This window comes from Lissotriton helveticus, chromosome 3_1 (assembly GCF_964261635.1).
Source record: "Lissotriton helveticus chromosome 3_1, aLisHel1.1, whole genome shotgun sequence".
NCBI lineage: Eukaryota > Metazoa > Chordata > Amphibia > Caudata > Salamandridae > Lissotriton > Lissotriton helveticus.
Window position 1 is genome coordinate 1,501,956,409 of NC_136061.1, and position 19,409 is coordinate 1,501,975,817.

General features: G+C 50.0%; 1 protein-coding gene across 3 annotated transcripts in view; it reads right to left on the reverse strand.

Moving 5' to 3' along the window:
* The window catches only part of ARHGEF12 (Rho guanine nucleotide exchange factor 12), a 926,126-nt gene that overhangs the window by 152,908 nt on the left and 753,809 nt on the right, over positions 1-19,409 (reverse strand). The gene's annotated exons all lie outside the window — the stretch shown is intronic.

The following is a 19,409-nucleotide window of genomic DNA, read 5'->3' on the forward strand; positions in this document are numbered from 1 at the left end:
AAGGGGAAGGGTATGCATTTCAGTTTAGAGTATGAATTACATCCCAAGAGGTAAACGTATCTATTCTACTGGATGAAAAAGATTAAAGAAGTTTTTGGAGAGCATGCATTTTAGGTGACTTGATCCTCCAGGTTTTTGATTCCCTACTTCATAAGTGTTCCCATTTCGACCACATTTCAAGCATTTCATTGTAGAGTTTGTGATGATCAAGGACGAAGATTCATTGAAACTTCAACAACCGTGTAACATTTAGAACAATATATATATAGATATTAAAATTTAGGGATAAGGGTCTCTGCTTTAATATGGTCCCTGACTTGCTTCTGATTTATTAAAGGAGGTCCCTTTACAGCCCTCTTTCGTTCAGAGGCAATAGTAGAACCTTACCAATAAACCATTCATCTACCGTATTCAACTTTATCCACTAAGCATTCACCTGGCACATTGCTAATATTAAGAATATGAATGAACGATGGAAGCAAGGTTTTGGATTTGTGATTAGTAACACCTATAGCTTCCAGTTTTCAATGTTTTTTTTTTGTAATTTCTAGTATATTCTTTTTGAATTTTCCAATTGTTTGCAAGTTAGTGGTGATCATTTTATACAAAATGCCCTGTTAATCTCAACCTTGATACCCTCACCCCAACCACAACCCCAAAATGAGAAAATGAGAACTATTTTTCCAATGCTTGCGAAGCACAAGTTACTACTTGTGTAACGATATATCTGTAAGAGACATTAGTTAGTGATAGATTCCTTACCTTAGAATATCCCCAGGCGTCAGACTGGATCCGGAAATTTTTGCATCGCAGTACCCTTGCACGTCGGTAGGCGTCGTCTGCGGCTCCGCGTCCGTCGTCGGTGCCGTGATGACATCGTCGGAGTACTTAGACGCCGCCTCCGCGTGCTGACGTCAGTTCTTAGACACAGCTTTTCCGCGCCAGAAGCGCTGAGCCATGTTAAAAACCAACACTGGTGCCATTGAAACTAGGGCCCTGAAAGGGGATGATCTTAATCCTAGATATCATTTCACAGAACGGGGAGGATGGGTGGGTCGGTAAGGAATCTATCACTAACTAATGTCTCTTACAGATATATCGTTACACAAGTAGTAACTTGTGCATCTGAAAGAGACACGTTGGTGATAGATTCCTTACCTTAGAATAGATACCCCAGCAATACCAACCCCGGTGGTGGGTCTGCGAACCAATAATCACACCAGAAAGTCCTGGAGGACAGGACGGCCAAAGAAGCCATCCCTCCGGACTTGACTGTCCAGGCAATAGTGTCTTGCAAACGTGTGCAGCGAGGCCCACGTAGTTGCCTGGCAAATGTCCTGCAAGGGCACTCCCCGGCCCAGGGCAGTTGTAGTCGCCGTGGCCCGAGTAGAATGAGCCCGTAATCCAACAGGGGGCTCCTTTTTGGCCAAGGAGTAACATGCCTGGATACACAAGATGATCCACCGAGAGATGGTCCGCTTGTGCACCGCCTTTCCCTTCTTAGTGCCCACGTAACCAACAAAGAGTTGGTCATCCACCCGGAACTGGCGTGTGCGATCTAGATAGAAAGAGAGCGCACATTTTGGGTCCAGACGGTGGAGCCGCTCTTCCTCTTTAGAGGGATGCGGTGGTGGAAAGAAGGTAGGCAAGGTGATAGACTGCCCGATGTGGAAGGCCGTGACAACCTTGGGCAGGAAAGATGGCCTAGTCCGCAACACAACCTTGTCCGGATGGACAGAAAGGAAAGGGGGTTTAGATGAAAGAGCCTGGAGCTCACTCACTCTCCTGGCAAAGGTGATGGCAACCAGGAAAGCAGTCTTCAGAGAAAGAAGGCGGAGAGGACAGTTGTGAAGTGGCTCAAACGGAGTGCACATCAGAAATGTAAGAACAAGGTTCAAGTCCCACTGAGGCATCACAAACGGAACAGGAGGGAACGTGTGTGTGATTCAAAAACCTATTTACAATCGGGGACTTGAACAAAGAAGGTTGATCAGGCAGCCTCAGAAAGGCTGAAAGGGCAGAAAGGTAGCCCTTGATAGTGCCCAGAGCAGAGCCCTGCTGGGCAAGAGAAAGAAGAAAGAGAAGAACCTCAGAAAGAGGGGCAGAAAGTGGATCCACAGCCTTTGCTGTGCACCATGCCACAAACTTATTCCACCTGCAGGCGTATACCGATTTTGTGGAGGGACGCCTGGCTGCCAGAATGACATTACAGACTTCAGAAGGCAAGTCAAATGGTCTCAACTGTCGCAGACAGTTGTCACCCGAAAAACACCATAGATGCCATTCCGTTTGGAGAGATGACACGGGTACGGCGTAACTGCAGTGAAGAGGAGAACTTTGAAAGGGGGATACGACAGGTGACTAACAATTGCAAAAGAAGAGGTTATGATCCAAGAGTACTTAAAACAGCTGAAAACAAGATAAAAAAGAAAAATAGGAATAAGACTCTTACAACTCGAGCCTCCAAGAGAGATAACTCTTTTAACCAACAATGTACTTTCATAACTGAATATGGTTTATACAGTAACCACATTTATAATCTGCTTCGGAAACATTGGCACCTGTTATTGTCAGAATCTATCCCCAGGGACATTGTGCCAGCCAGGCCTAGGGTGGTCTACAAAAAAGGAACATCCATTAAGAACATGATTTGTCCCAGTTATGTCAAACCGGTTAATAAAACGATCACCACATGGTCACCTGTAAAAACGGATGGTTTCTATACATGTGGCAACTGTTCTGTTTGTGAATTTGGTCTTAATAAAATCAAGACGTTTAGCTATAATAGCCCTAAGGAATATACTATAAGGGGAATGATCAACTGTAACACGACACATGTAGTGTATGCCCTCATTTGTCACTGTAAAATGATATATGTGGGCAGTAGCACTAGGCACCTTAAAAAACGAATTCAGGAACATGTTTGTGACATAAAACATCACGATATTCGTAGTCCTGTGGCACAACATGTATCAGAATGCCATCCCGATCATGATGCCATTACATTTCATGCCATTGATCATGTGGCCTGTAATGTAAGAGGTGGAGACAGATGTTTACTTTTAAGACAAAGGGAATCTCGCTGGATCTGCAGATTGAGAGCGGTCCAGCAGGGAATGAATACCAACAATGAATTTCACTTTTTCCTATAGGGCTCTATGGGTATTGGTATGATGTCTGCTGTCTCTCCTCTCTATAATGGTCTGTTTCTCTAATTACAAGGTGGCTTGCAGATACTATGTTTGTCTGCTTTTTTCAATTCAAGCACCTTGATTAGATTCTTTTTTTCGTTGCCTTTGCAAATTGCATAACCGATTCCATGAAAGTTTATTTGATGTACATACATTTATACACTCCACATACTATACTATATTTTCTAGAATTGGCTATATACAATGGGTCGCTATAATACTGTTGCAGACCTTGGGAATAGATTTGGTATGAATAGTTTGCATGTGACATACTTGCTGGCATTCATGCCCCCTCTTTCTCGACTAATATTGACCATTCCAAGATGGCGCCTGTAACAGCATACATCGCGCTGTAAAGGTTAATGTATTTTTTGTCAATGGACCACGTATTAACCTTGAAATTTTATGTTTATGCCAACCTATGCCTATATTATGAGGCATTCTCACTACCTAACAATCTTTGCTTTCTATCAATACACCTGTATCTTATAAACGAAACTTTACGTATACAATGGGCGATGATTGGTACTGCGTGTCTTTATTACTTGCAAATCTTTACAACTGACTGAAACGCATGAATCTTTCAATTGCACCGAGTATATATAGCCATTAGTGCAGAGTATAAGGAATTTTTAAACATTTTAAGATGGCGGCGGTAATTTGCTCGCTCTATGAGGTGACTGTAAGCCCGATAATGGGCCGCCCGTTTCCTCTTAAACTTTCCTTCATTAACATCCATCGGCGGCTTACAGTTATATCTAACGCCTGCTCATAAGTTAAAATATGATATGTGTTCTTTGGATACCCTTTAGAAGCTTGTTTTCCCTATTCGGTACGTGACTTGGTACCGAGAGGTCGTTTCGTTTTTACCGCTCTAAGATGGCGGCGCCTTTTTTCCAACTTTACCGGCAATTATTTACCCTCATTTAGGACTAATTGTTCTGATTAATCAATCAGCATGCCTATATATACTGTGGCTTTGGGACTGGCTTTTTGAACCAGAAGGCGACAACACGATGCTCCTGTACTTCCGAACTTTTTGGTGAGTCATGCGCGCTGTATCGATCTTAATCTCCCTTGTCAGTTCTTGGGAGAAACTCTGGTATTTTTCAGCACGGTTTAGAGAGTTATTATGCTACAATTAAATCTTTTCACTACTGAAGCTGAATTTCAAGCCTAGTCCATCTGAGTATCTTGACGATAGAGTGCTGCTCTTATAAATACGATGGGGTCTGAGTCGGGGACTAGTATGTCTTGCTCAAGATGGCGGTTCTTTTTGCCCGGAACACAGCTTAACAACTGCCTGTCTCCTTCTAAACGTATCAGGATCTATATGTATTTGTGTAAATATCACTGGAAGGTGTTTGACTAAATAAATCTTTCTTTGGTGAAAGCAATTTCAATTATTCTTTTTTGAATATATCGTTATCTACTTTTATATCATATTACATATAAAATTACAGTCCCTTTTTTACTACATCGTGAATTTGAGCTGGAAAATAATATATAGAGCTCTTCCTCTTGTTAAAATTGCTGTTTGCTGTTTTTAATTTTAATTTTAAATAATAATGACCTTTGGTGTTTGTGATTTATTGTTAACTATAGAATGGATAAATTTTTCCAAAAACCGATATATATCTTTGGGAGATTTTTCCTTAGACCTTACTGTGGACCTGCTCTTGTCCTTTGTCTCCACTGACTGTTGCTAGGATTTGTAATCCTGTTTATGACCTTTCAGTGAGTACAAATATTATTTGACTTTAGAGGTCTCCATTAGGGAGTGTATATACTTTTTCTTAAGTAACATAGCATATAGTGCAAAGACAAATATAATTTCTGTATTATTACAACTTGCCTCCCCAGTTGTAAACCACGGTTGAATATAACGATTATCCCTATCTCTCTAAAATGGGATTGATATAATTGGGATCTGGGTAGTCTCTATTATGTATCATGTTATGAGGGGACCACCTCTGATATATGTTGTGATAATTTTGTTAACAGATTAACAATAGAAATTCCTTGGAAAACCTGACCGGTACTAATGTGAAAAAAGAAATCAGAAAGATTGTTTTAAGGTACTTTGAAGAAGATGTATATTTCTTCCTTTTTTACAATAATGCTGTGTATGTTTAAGTTATTATTATAATATGTTAGTTTACCTTCTGGTCTATATTAACAACAGATATTAGTTTCTAAACAAACAGATAGGCTACTCTATGTCATACATTGTGAGGACAGAAATATGTTTTGACTGCTGCACTAAACTGCTTTTTGGTTCTGAGACTTTATCTCTGTTATTTTTTGTGAATATTCTTTTTTATGGTATGTAAATGTTTTCCCATGTTTGTAAATGTGTTTTTAAATCAGTTACCGGACCCCTCGATCTATTCTGGTTCTGTTATTTTTCTTTGGTTTAGGGTGTCCCTGTATAGACAAAATTCTGCAACCACTAATTTTTGTAATATATGTTTTTTTGTATGTTTTTGTATAGCCCTGAAGAAGTCCGGCAACGGACGAAACGCGTCGGCTATTTGCAACTATCAAAAAAAGAAAAGAAAGAATAATAACTGAATAAAAGAAAGAAAATCAAAGTCACAAGATTGTGTGTATTCTGTGTACGCTTGGGAAAACAATACTCTGCTCATATGTATGTTCTTTTTCGACAATTGTTTTGCAACAGTGCATAACTCTTGAAGGGTGCTGTCCAATTTCATAAATCAGTTTTCCTGGTTGATAGGTTGCCTATCCTCCGTAAGGCCCGTGTGGGGATCACGTGTCTGGACCTAGCACCTTCTGTTCTTACATAACGCATGGTACTTTAAGAGTAGTGCAGATTGTTCCTTTTATTCCCAGTTCTCTTGTCACCGCGTTGGGTATTACCCTGCGGCGCGTGGCTGGCAGCACGTGTGGGTACACCCCTTCCGTGGCCACGAAAGGAGTGAAAGGCAGCCGATTGCTGGTGCGGGGCCGAGAGGCCCAAGGACTTAGCCGTAGCCCTGGAGTCCTTAAAGCGCTCAAGCGCATGGTCTGCCTTGTCGCCAAAAAGGCGACGACCATCAAACGGCATGTCCATGAGTGTATTCTGGACATCAGCCGAGAAGTTGGCGGATCTCAACCAGGCGTGGCAACGAATCGCCATCATCTTTGCCATCGCTCTGCCCAGTGAGTCGGTGGTATCCAGTCCACACCGAATAGAATAACGTGCCGCATCCCGGCCTTCCACAAGGGCTTGGCCGAGTTTAGCCCGTACCTCCAACGGGCATTCTGGCAGCACGTCCGCGACCGTATCCCACAGGGAGTGGGTGTAGCGGCCCAAGAGGCATGCGGTGTTGGAAGACCGCAGTCCCAAACTTAGGGAGGAGAATACCTTCTTGCCGAATTGCTCATACCTCTTGGATACCCTGTCAGGCGGAGCCGACGGGAATGCGGTCTGGGAATTGGAGGCCTGGATCACCAGGCTCTCAGGGGTGGGGGTGGGTGGACAGGAAACAAGGGTCGCCCAGGGCCAGGCGGTGGCGTCTGGCCACATTCCTATCTACAGGCGAACCTGCAGCGGGCCTGGACCAAGTGCCCAAAAGAACGTCGGTCAAGGCCTCATTAAACGGCAGCAGAGGCTCAGCCGAGCTTGACAGCGGTTTAAGGACCTCAGTGAGGAGGTTAGTCCTCACGGCCGCGACGGGGAGTTCAAGGCCCAAGGCCATGGCCGCCCGCGTCAGCACCACACTATAGGTAGCTCCCTCCTCCGTAGCCACGGTAGGAGGGGAGACAAAGCCAGTGTCTGGTGAAATGTCCAGACCACTGGCATCCCCAAGTCCACCTGTCCAGTCCTCCTGGGACTGACACTCCCGTGTCAGAGGGTCCTCAGACCCCTCCCAATCCTCCTCATCACCCATCTCCTGGTACCCAGGAGTGTCAAATGATGGGGCCGGCTCATGAAAGGTGAACTCTCCAAACGGCGTCTGAAGCGGCGCCCAGCGGTGCCGCTCCGGCGCCGGGTCGAGGGAGGCCTCGGGGACAGCACCGCCCGAAGACGGCGCCGGGGGTGACACCTGAGGGACCGGCGCCGGGGAGGTCGTTAGGTCCACCGGCGACGACCCGTATCCGGAACCGGATCCAGTGGGGCCCTGCGGCGCTGAGGCCGAAGCACTCACCTACGTCGGGGCCGGAGGCCCCGACCCGCTAGGGCCCCCAGACGGGTTCGCTGGTCCCAAAGGCGCAGCGGAGCCCGCCGGGGGAGTGAGGGACCTCATGGCCATGAGGAACCGCGCGATCCAGGGACCGGAGGGTATGGGGCCGGACGCAACGCCTGCGACTCCGACGGAGCCGCGTGGGCGGTGTCACCTGAAACCCCGGCCGCCTCGAGCGAGCGTCGAGGGGAGTCGGAAGAGTGATGACTGTCTCTTCGACTTCTTGTGCTTACCTGACGACTTCGACCCAGAGGAGTGATGTCGACTCCCGGAGCTATGATGGCCCTGTTCCCGCGACCGGTCCCTCGACCTCCATCCGGACCGGGACCTCTCTTGGCGCAGGGCCGACTGCCGGAGTTGGAGTCGCTTGCGGGTCCGCTCCCGCCTAGCTTTCGAAGTCAGGGCCCGGCAGTCGGAACAGGTCTTGTCGTCGTGGTCGACGCCGAGACAGTGGAGACACCGACGGTGAGGGTCGGTGACCAACATCAGTCGGTCGCAATCCTCTCAGGGCTTAAAACCTGGCATCCCTACTGGCACCGTTCGGAGTCGAAGACTCGAAAAAGAATGATCAAAAGAGATCAAAAAGTTAGTAAAAAAAGACTAAGGTACCACTTTTTCCGGATCTGCGCTGCTGGCGCGGAAAAAAGAACTGACGTCAGCACACGCAGGCGGCGTCTAAGTACTCTGACGACGTCATCACGGCGCCCACGACGGACGCGGAGCCGCAGACGACGCCTACCGACGCGCAAGGGTCTGCTACGCAAAAATTTCCGGATCCAGTCTGACGCCTGGGGATATTCTAAGGTAAGGAATCTATCACTAACGTGTCTCTTTCAGATACATATTGCAGGCAGGTACCTATTTCCCTTAAAGCATACACATATTACAGAATGTACACACACTTTGTTTTGCCCATTTGGAACGTGAGCTATGGACTGCAGTCTTTGATTCTATCATATATATATCTCAGTCAAACTCTCAATAAGTCAATTTCTCTTGCAATCTGTCTCACATACCAATCTCCCTCTCTCTGGTATAGGCTTCCAGATTATCACACTGTCATACTGTGAACTTTAGATCACAGGCCCATTAACTTTTCAAGACTTGTTGGTGGAGATTCAGGTGACTATTCTCAGCCGACCTGGATTGCTGCAATTCTTTCTATTTAAGGGCAGACAAAGGATATCTAAGAAAATTGCAAAGCATTCAAAATGTGGCAGCCAAGATGATACTGGCTCTTCTTCACTGGTCATCAACTTTAGAGGCTAAAAAACATCTGCAGTGGCTTCCAGCTGAAAAGCGAGTGAAATTTAAATCAGTCTGCCTCATATACAAAGCAGCTCATGGAACAGGCCCAGTCTATCTGGCTAATGAACAAGTAACTTACCTTCAGTAACTATATATCCGTAAGACACATTAGTTCGTGATAGATTCCTTACCTTAGAATTACCCCCAGGCGTCAGACTGGATCAGCAAAGTTTTCGTCAGCAGTACCCCTGAGCGTCGCAAGGTGGCGTTGTGCGGCTCCGCGTCCATCGTTGGCGTCGTGGTCGCAGAGATGACGTCACGGCAGCTACTTAGACGCCGCCTTCGTGCGCTGATGTCAGTTATGTACATTCCATTCCGCGCCAGGAGCGCAGAGCCACGCAAGATAATGACCACTGGTGCATTGAAACTAGGGCCATGAGGGCCATGAAAGGGATGACCATAACCCTAGAAATCAGTTTGCAGAACAGGGAGGATGAGTGGGGCGGTAAGGAATCTATCACTAACTAATGTTCCTTACAGATATATTGTTACTGAATGTAAGTAACTTGTTCATCTGAAAGAAACACGTACTGATAGATTCCTTACCTTAGAATAGATACCCCAGCAAAACCAACCCTGGTGGTGGGTCTGGGAACCAAGATCACACCAGAAAGTCTTGGAGAACAGAAAGGCCAAAGAAGCTGCCTATCCAGACTTGGCTGTCCAGGCAACAGTGCTTAGTAAAAGTGTGCAGCGAGGCCCGCGTAGCTGCCTGACAGATGTCTTGTTAGGGGACACCACATCCCAATGCTGTAGCAGCCGTCGCCCTGGTGGAATGGGGACGCAACCCCACCGGAGGCTCCTTTTTAGCCAGAGAATAACAGGCTGTAATACACAAGACAACCCATTGGGAGATAGTCCGCTTGTGTACGGCCCGACCTTTCTTGGCGCCAAAGTGGCCAACAAAGAGTTGGTCATCCACCCGGAACTGTTGTGTGTGTGATTCAGGTAAAAGTAGAACACACGTTTTGGGTCCAGACGATGGAGCCTCTCTTCCTCTCTGGAAGGATGCGGAGGTGGAAAGAAGGTGGGCAAAGTGATGGTCTGCCCGATGTGAAAGGCAGTAACAACCTTTGGCAGAAAGGATGGACGTGTTCTGAGCACAACCTTTTCCGGATGGACAGATAGAAAAGGAGGTTTACAAGAAAGAGCCTGGAGCTCACTCACTCTCCTGGCAGAGGTAATGGCAACCAGGAAAGCAGTCTTCAAAGTCAGTAGTTGAAGAGGTCAATTGTAAAGAGGGTCAAAGGGAGCGCACATTAAATATGTAAGAACCAGGTTCAAGTCCCACTGTGGCATCACAAAAGGAATAGGAAGGAAAAGATGAAGTAATGCCTTTGAGGAATATATTTACAACAATGGACTTCAAAAGAGAGGGCTGATCAGGAAGCCTGAGAAAGGTCGAAATAGCAGAAAGGTAGCTATTGATAGTGCCCAGAGCAGAGTCCTGCAGGGCCAAAGAAAGAAGGAACAGAAGAACTTCTGAAAGAGGGGCATAAAGGGGATCCGCAGCCTTTGCTGTGCACCATGCCACAAATTTGTTCCACCTGCAGGCGTATACCAACTTAGTGGAGGGATGCCTGGCCGCCAGAATGACATCACAGACTTCAGGAGGCAAGTCAAAAGGAATCAACTGCCGCCGCTCAATCTCCACGCAAACAGGTGGAGACTGGACAGGTTCGGGTGGAGGACCGTCTCCTGCTGCTGCGACAGAAGATCCTCCCGAAGAGGCAGTCGAATCGGGGGATCCATCGGCATACTGAGTAGCTCGGGATACCAAACTCTTCGAGCCCAGTCCGGTGCCACAAGAATGACTTGGGTCCGGTCGCGCCTGATCTTTTTCAGCACTCTGGGTAGAAGTAGTATATCCGGGAAGGCGTACAACAGACTGCACCTTAACTCGTGACGAAAAACGTTGGCTAATGACTGCCGCCTTGGAAATTCCACGGCACAGAATTGCTGGCATTGCGCATTCTCTTCGGTGGAGAATAGATCTAACCAAGGCTCTACCCACTGTCGAAAGAGACCTTGAGCCTTGGTCCGAGTGAAGACGCCATTCGTGATCTCTCATGCACCTGCAGCTGAGTTAGTCAGTCCTGGTGTTCAGTGAACCTGCCAGGTGTTGAACCACCAGGGAAATGCCCTGCTGTTCCAGCCATGTCTAGAGGCGCAGAGCCTCTTGACATAGGGTCGAGAACCCCACCAAACCCTATTTGTTGCAGTACCACATGGCAGTGTTATTGTCTGTGAACACCTGCACGACCTTCCTCTTGACAGAGGGAAGGAATGCCTTCAGTGCAACTCGGATCGCCCAAAGCTCCAGAAGGTTGATATGGAGCCTGGACTCTGCCGGAGATCAGAGGCCTCTGATTTCCGCCTCTCCCATGTCGCCCCCCCATCCCCGGAGGGATGCGTCCATCACTACCATGTGCTCCGGTTGGGGAAGGGAGAGGGATCTGCCTTGGACCCAATGCCGGTTCCTGAGCCACCACTGCAGCTGTTGTGAACTGCCCCCCGAGATCTGGACGTAATCGGACAGGTTCCCCTGAGGCTGCACCCACTGGAACTTCAGTTCCCACTGCAGAGCCTGCATCTGGCATGAGTGACCAGCAGGATGCAGGAGGCCATGAGGCCCTGCAGCCTCAGGGTCATCCTGACCGAAACCCAGGATAGAGGCTGAAAGATCAGAATCATAACCTGAATATCCTGGCCTCGCCGTTCGGGAGGATAGGCCCAAAACAGCGCAGTATCCAGAACCGCTCCGATGAAGGGGAGCTTCTGATAGGGAATCAGGTGCGACTTTGGCACATTGATGGAGAACCCCAGCAAATGCAGGAGGCCGGCCGTAGTCTGGAGGTGGGAGACAACAGCCTGGGGTGAACCCGCTTTCAACAGCCAGTCGTCGAGATAGGGTCAGACCGGAACCCCTGAGCTGCGACCCCCGCCACCACTTTCGTGAACACCCGAGGGGTGCTGGTAACGCCTCTGCGGGTCCCACATCCACGCTGAGACTGCTGCTGCTGCGGCCTGTGGCTCTGAAGCGAACGTGTTGGGGCGCCCCTTCTGTGGCCACAAAAGGAGCAAAAAGCATAAGGCGGAGGAGGGCGAGTGGCCGAAATGCCCAAGGACTTGGCCGTTGCCCACGAATCCTTAAAACGCTCCAATGCACTATCTGCCTTTTTGCCAAAAACGCGAATGCCATCAATGGGCATGTCCATCAGGATGTTCTGGACATCCCCCGAGAAGCCAGTAGTCCTCAGCCAGGTGTGGCGGTGGAGCGCCATTGTCGTGGAAATCGCTCTGCCCAGCGAGTCGGTGGTGTCAAGGCCACATCGTATTGTGAACTTCGCTGCATCTCTCCCCTCAACAATGGCCTGAGAAAGCACTGTCCGCGTCTCCACCGGACACTGAGGCAGCACTTGCGTCACCATATCTCACACAGAGTGGAATAATGGCCCAAGAGGCATGCAGTGTTCACAGACCGCAGCCCTGAACTGGCCGAAGAACAAATCTTCTTCCCAAACTGTTCCAGTCTCTTGGATTCCCTGTCTGGGGGTGCGGTAGGGAATGCGCTCTGGGACGTGGAGGCTTGGACAACCAAGCTCTCAGGGGTGGGGTGTTGGGAGAGGAAAAGGAGGTTGCCCAGGCCGGGCTATGGTAGCGGGCCACGTTCCTATCCCTGTGTTGGGCCTGGACCAGGTGCCCAAAAGAACGTCAGAAAGTGCCTCATTAACATGCAGCAGTGGCTCCACAGAGGTAGCCGCCGGCTGAAGCACTTCTGTCAGGAGGTTAGTCTTGACGGCCACTGTAGGTAGTTGGAGTGGTAGGGCCTCGGCCGCCATACACAACACCACTGCATAATTTGCACCCTCCTCCGTAGCCAATGTAGGAGGAGTGAGCATGCCAAGGTCAGGAGAGGTGTCCAGGCCACTGGCAACCCCCAGTTCCTCTGCTCAGTCCGAGTCCTACTAACACTGAGCTCTGAGAGGGTCGTCAGACCCTCCCAGTACTCCCCTTCCTCCGAAGGCTGATGAACAGGCCTAAAATAAGGAGGCTGGACATAGGGAAAGAAAGGTTCCATCAGCATCGGAATCGGCGCCGAGCGACGCCATACCGGCCCCTTGTCCACATCGGGGCGGAGACCTGGGGCGAAGTCGTCCAGTGCCACAGGCGACTTCGGAGGTGGTGCCGGTGGGGTCGACATCAGTGGAGGTGTTCCAAGGTCAACCGGCGTCGACCGGTATCCAGGCCTGGATCCTTGGGGGACCTGCGGCGGAAGCAGACAGCAATGCCGGAGTCGCTGACAGTAAAGGGCAGTCGGGCCCACGGGCCCCGAAGGCGTGCCTCGACGGCCCAAAGACAGAAATTCCTGTAGCTGGGCTGGAGTCACTGACGGACCCAGGAAGGGCGGGTAGGCCGACGGCGACACCATAGGCTCCACCGGAGCCACTGGGAAGGCACCACCCGCACCCTCAGCTGCGACGGGAAGTCGTGAGCGATGACGCTTCTTTGACTACTTGTGATGCTTCATCTTACCTGACCCCGAGTGCTAAGACTTTGATCCCGATGAACAAATGTGATGGCTTTACGACAGGTCCCTCGACCTCCCACGGGACAGGAGTCGACTGCCGGACTTCAAGCAACTTTTGGGACCGCTCCCGCAAAGTCTTCGGCGCCATTGCCTGGCAGTCGGGGCTCGACTTGGGGTCGTGGTCACGCCCCAGGCAGTAGAGACACACATGGTGCGGGTCCGCCACTGACATCATACGATGACAGTCCCCGCAAGACTTGAAGCCGGGCATTCCTACGGCACCAGGAATCAATCGACTCGAAAAAGAAGAGACAAAAGGTCTAGAAAAACTCACTCAAAAAGTGACTGGGGCTACCGCTCTCTCCGGATCTGCTCTTGCTGATGCAGAAAAAGAAAGAACTGACGTCAGCACGCGAGGGCAGCATCTAAGTAGGAAAAAGAATGCCATTTTTGCATGTATGTACTCAACTTACAGATTCAGTCTTCGGGGTCTTTGGTTAACACCAGGCAGGGTTCAAGCCAGTTCCAAGAGTGTACTACCAGCGGCACCAGGGCAGCCAGATACGGAGGTCAAATTAGAGGTAGGGCACCTAATGTTATCCAATGGAGACTGGGGGAACTCGAAGTCGTGCTATTCACAGGTGAGTAAAGCGGTGTCAGGGGTGGATCTCCTGGGGTTGGGTAAGTACAAGGAGGACCACATGGCAGCACCAAACTTACACACTCAGCGGCAAGAGTAGCTGGTGCAGAGTGCCAACACAGCATAGGGCACCCAATGTTAACCAATGGGGGAGATTAGTTATGAAGAAAGGCGGCAGGCTCTGGCCAGGAGGGCGCTCAAACAAAATCCATAGTTACCCAAGTAAGCAGAAATGCCAGGGGACGTAGGACTGATGATTGAGGTCCCCCAGGCCTGGGGCTTTGGATGCAGGGGCGTTCTTAGGCGTTGGAAAACTATTACTGGGCAGGTCACGGTCAGGGGGAGTCTTCAAGTTGAGGCAGCAGGCATCGAGGATGACTTCGGCAGGGTCAGCCCTGAGTGTACTCTGGCTCAGAAGCGCTGGGGAACTTTCACAGGACCTGTGGTCCACTTGGACTCGGGACGTGGGTGTTGAGTGCAAAGTTGCATCCGGAGGAGAGTTTGTAGTTGCTCAGGGCAAAGTTATTTTTCTTTGCAGAGATCCTGCGCCAAAGATGTCTTGTCCTGCAGCCAGCAATCTCCAGAACCCCTGGGAGGACTGACTGCCTTCAACAAAGACCAGATCTCCTGTGAACAGCAGCTCTGTTCAGAAGAAACACCAAAGAAAGACTCCGAGCCTGCTGAGGAAAAAGAAACCCGATGCCTGGAACCACCTCTGCACCCCTCGCCTACGGCCGGAGTTCGAATGGCCCACTGGCCCCAGCAAGGTCCCCAAGCGCACCAGCGTCCGAGTCCACCGTGGGTTGACCGCTCCTGGACTCCCCGACGTCGCCTGAAGCCTCAGCACAGAGACCCCACCCGCCAGTGGCCCGGTAAGGTCAGGAGAGGTGTCCAGGCCACTGGCAACCCCCAGTTCCTCTGCTCAGTCCGAGTCCTACTAACACTGAGCTCTGAGAGGGTCGTCAGACCCTCCCAGTACTCCCCTTCCTCCGAAGGCTGATGAACAGGCCTAAAATAAGGAGGCTGGACATAGGGAAAGAAAGGTTCCATCAGCATCGGAATCGGCGCCGAGCGACGCCATACCGGCCCCTTGTCCACATCGGGGCGGAGACCTGGGGCGAAGTCGTCCAGTGCCACAGGCGACTTCGGAGGTGGTGCCGGTGGGGTCGACATCAGTGGAGGTGTTCCAAGGTCAACCGGCGTCGACCGGTATCCAGGCCTGGATCCTTGGGGGACCTGCGGCGGAAGCAGACAGCAATGCCGGAGTCGCTGACAGTAAAGGGCAGTCGGGCCCACGGGCCCCGAAGGCGTGCCTCGACGGCCCAAAGACAGAAATTCCTGTAGCTGGGCTGGAGTCACTGACGGACCCAGGAAGGGCGGGTAGGCCGACGGCGACACCATAGGCTCCACCGGAGCCACTGGGAAGGCACCACCCGCACCCTCAGCTGCGACGGGAAGTCGTGAGCGATGACGCTTCTTTGACTACTTGTGATGCTTCATCTTACCTGACCCCGAGTGCTAAGACTTTGATCCCGATGAACAAATGTGATGGCTTTACGACAGGTCCCTCGACCTCCCACGGGACAGGAGTCGACTGCCGGACTTCAAGCAACTTTTGGGACCGCTCCCGCAAAGTCTTCGGCGCCATTGCCTGGCAGTCGGGGCTCGACTTGGGGTCGTGGTCACGCCCCAGGCAGTAGAGACACACATGGTGCGGGTCCGCCACTGACATCATACGATGACAGTCCCCGCAAGACTTGAAGCCGGGCATTCCTACGGCACCAGGAATCAATCGACTCGAAAAAGAAGAGACAAAAGGTCTAGAAAAACTAACTCAAAAAGTGACTGGGGCTACCGCTCTCTCCGGATCTGCTCTTGCTGATGCAGAAAAAGAAAGAACTGACGTCAGCACGCGAGGGCAGCATCTAAGTAGCTGCAGCAACGTCATCTCGGCGACCACGACGCCAACGACGGACACAGAGCCGCACGACACCACCTTCCAACATGCAGGGGTACTGCTGACTAACACTTTCCGGATCCAGTCTGATGCCTGGGGGTAATTCTAAGGTGAGGAATCTATCACTACGTGTTTCTTTCAGATAAATTCAAGCAATACACTACCTCTTGTTTGCTATGCTCCTCTGATATGCTGGTTCTACCGCGGGTTACTCAATGCAGTACAGGAGGAAGGTTTTCTCCATGTGTGCAGCAAAATTTTGGAATGAGCTTCATGTTCCTCTGCAAAAAATTCCCTCTTTACTTCAATTCAGGAAAGCACCCAAAAACATTTTTTTGGCATCTAGTAGTTTGTATTATGCCTCTTTGATAAGAACTATCTCTGCTGTGACCAACACCTTTGAGTCACCTCAGGCTCTGCTTGTAGCCATGTGTTTGTTAGGCATCTTTTGTTTTAGTACCAGGAAACTCTTTGGGGTATTTGACACACACCATAAAAAAAACATAACATTACATGTTCATAATAAATTATGCCATGAGCTGTGGGGGGGTTGCACTCATTACCCCTTCTAAAGATTACGCAAATTCTAGTGGTCGTAAACCCCCGACAACAATACAGTATCCATTTAACTTCTGAGTTGCAGCAATAAAATGTAGAATTTGGCTTTATCATACACCTGAAACATGATTTTTTCAGAATGCAATTGGTTTCCTTTCTGCTCTTTACATACCTTCATGTAAGTAATATTACTATTCTGTGGCGATTTCAATCTTCCAAGTTATCCCTTTTTCAAGCCTAACACCATAAGCCAGCGACAACTCTGATTATGTTTTGGGACATGTAGTTTCATTTTAACAGTCAAAGTCTGGGCTCAAAAATCAAACCGACAAAGTGATATTGACTAAAAAGCTAGATTGTCTCAAGGTGCGAGACAACAATGGACCATATAGGCTATAAATATTAGTTATGAACCTTTAGCACAAAAAGTGAATTGCCTTTGTAGGAAGCTGTCTTGGTATATGGTATACCACTGAGTGGTTATATCGTGCACAGAGTCCAAAGATTCCATCAGAAGTGTACAGCACTCAATGTAAACCCAAAGTGCTCCCTTTGGGTGAGAGCAGCCTTGGGCTTAACACAGAGGAGCATAAGACATTTGCTATCCACACAGTGACTAATAAATGACACAAAACATAAAAATGAGATCCACACCGATTTTAGAAAAATAATCTTCTTTTAAGATTTATTTTAAGACCAAGAAATACGTAAAAAGGTAAGAAGGTTTTTTAAAAAAAAAAAAGTGGGCAATTTTCAGGCTTTGCAAGGTTAACCTATGGGAGGAAAAAGAATGCCATTTTTGCATGTATGTACTCAACTTACAGATTCAGTCTTCGGGGTCTTTGGTTAACACCAGGCAGGGTTCAAGCCAGTTCCAAGAGTGTACTACCAGCGGCACCAGGGCAGCCAGATACGGAGGTCAAATTAGAGGTAGGGCACCTAATGTTATCCAATGGAGACTGGGGGAACTCGAAGTCGTGCTATTCACAGGTGAGTAAAGCGGTGTCAGGGGTGGATCTCCTGGGGTTGGGTAAGTACAAGGAGGACCACATGGCAGCACCAAACTTACACACTCAGCGGCAAGAGTAGCTGGTGCAGAGTGCCAACACAGCATAGGGCACCCAATGTTAACCAATGGGGGAGATTAGTTATGAAGAAAGGCGGCAGGCTCTGGCCAGGAGGGCGCTCAAACAAAATCCATAGTTACCCAAGTAAGCAGAAATGCCAGGGGACGTAGGACTGATGATTGAGGTCCCCCAGGCCTGGGGCTTTGGATGCAGGGGCGTTCTTAGGCGTTGGAAAACTATTACTGGGCAGGTCACGGTCAGGGGGAGTCTTCAAGTTGAGGCAGCAGGCATCGAGGATGACTTCGGCAGGGTCAGCCCTGAGTGTACTCTGGCTCAGAAGCGCTGGGGAACTTTCACAGGACCTGTGGTCCACTTGGACTCGGGACGTGGGTGTTGAGTGCAAAGTTGCATCCGGAGGAGAGTTTGTAGTTGCTCAGGGCAAAGTTATTTTTCTTTGCAGAGATCCTGCGCCAAAGATGTCTTGTCCTGCAGCCAGCAATCTCCAGAACCCCTGGGAGGACTGACTGCCTTCAACAAAGACCAGATCTCCTGTGAACAGCAGCTCTGTTCAGAAGAAACACCAAAGAAAGACTCCGAGCCTGCTGAGGAAAAAGAAACCCGATGCCTGGAACCACCTCTGCACCCCTCGCCTACGGCCGGAGTTCGAATGGCCCACTGGCCCCAGCAAGGTCCCCAAGCGCACCAGCGTCCGAGTCCACCGTGGGTTGACCGCTCCTGGACTCCCCGACGTCGCCTGAAGCCTCAGCACAGAGACCCCACCCGCCAGTGGCCCGGTAAGGTGAAATCTGACCCCAAAAGGCACCCTTGCATCGAGCCTCCCTGCGTCCTGGATAAGAGAACCTGAGGTGCACCTACGTCCCCGAGCCCTACAACTTACCTGCCCAGCTGTTGGTTCCTCCTAGAAGTCTTCCTGGACCGAGCCTGCAGCTGAAAACCAAAATCAAACATCCCCATTGAAAACAACAGGGCTCCCGATGCCAAACAAGCAACCAGCACCTAGCTGCTCCTGCGCTGCTGCAGGTGCACTTTTTGAGCTAAACAGGATCCCCTTTTGCCCTGAGCCTAACACTAGGAGCTTGGCTCCCACAACCTTGTGGCTTACTCGCCAGCAGCCACCTACCAGACGCCACCTATCCCCCATTGGATAACATAGGGCCTCAGCACTCTGCACTGAGCCGCCATAGTGCCGCTGAGGGGTAACAAGTGCATTGTTGACCCTGGGGGACCCCTGATTCTACCCCCAGAACCTCAACTCCCACTATGTAGGAAACTGGCTCTGTATATACAATACCAAAGTGAGGCATAGTGTGCACAGAGTCCAGAGGTCGACACCTCGGCACCAGGGATGAGAGATAAAGTTGGGGCGATCAGTGCCGTCGACGCTGAAGTCAGCACCGGCGGGTCCAACATATGCGCCACATGATGACCACGAAGGGCTTTGCACTGGAGCTGAGTCCGAGTCAGTCACAGATTCGGAGGGCCCCGCTGACACCAAGGGAGGTCCCACGGGTTTAGAGTTAGTCAAGGCCTCATTGACCTTGGGGGGTCGCTATGTGGCGCGCTTGCAGATGGCCACATGTGAGTGAGGCTCCTGCCGCCCGGCGACAATAATCCTCCAAATATCCTTTTTATTGGCAACAAAAATGACATACGGTTCGATGAATCGATAGAGCTAACTCATCTGAAGCTGCATGGGGAAAATCAGGGCTTTTGACCACCTCCTGACTTCGTGAGGCGCTGACGAAGTTGGCCCCGACACCCGGCAAGCTATTGAGGCCTGAATATCGGCCCCTGTCATCACTCCAGCCCGAGGCTTCAGACGAGGCATCTAGGCCGCGTAGGCCGAACTCCACAGACGCGGCGGCGGAGGGGCGCGGACTCCCGCCAGTGACGCCGACGATGAAAGCGGAACTCCCAGGCGGGACATCGGAGAGGGAGCTTGCAGT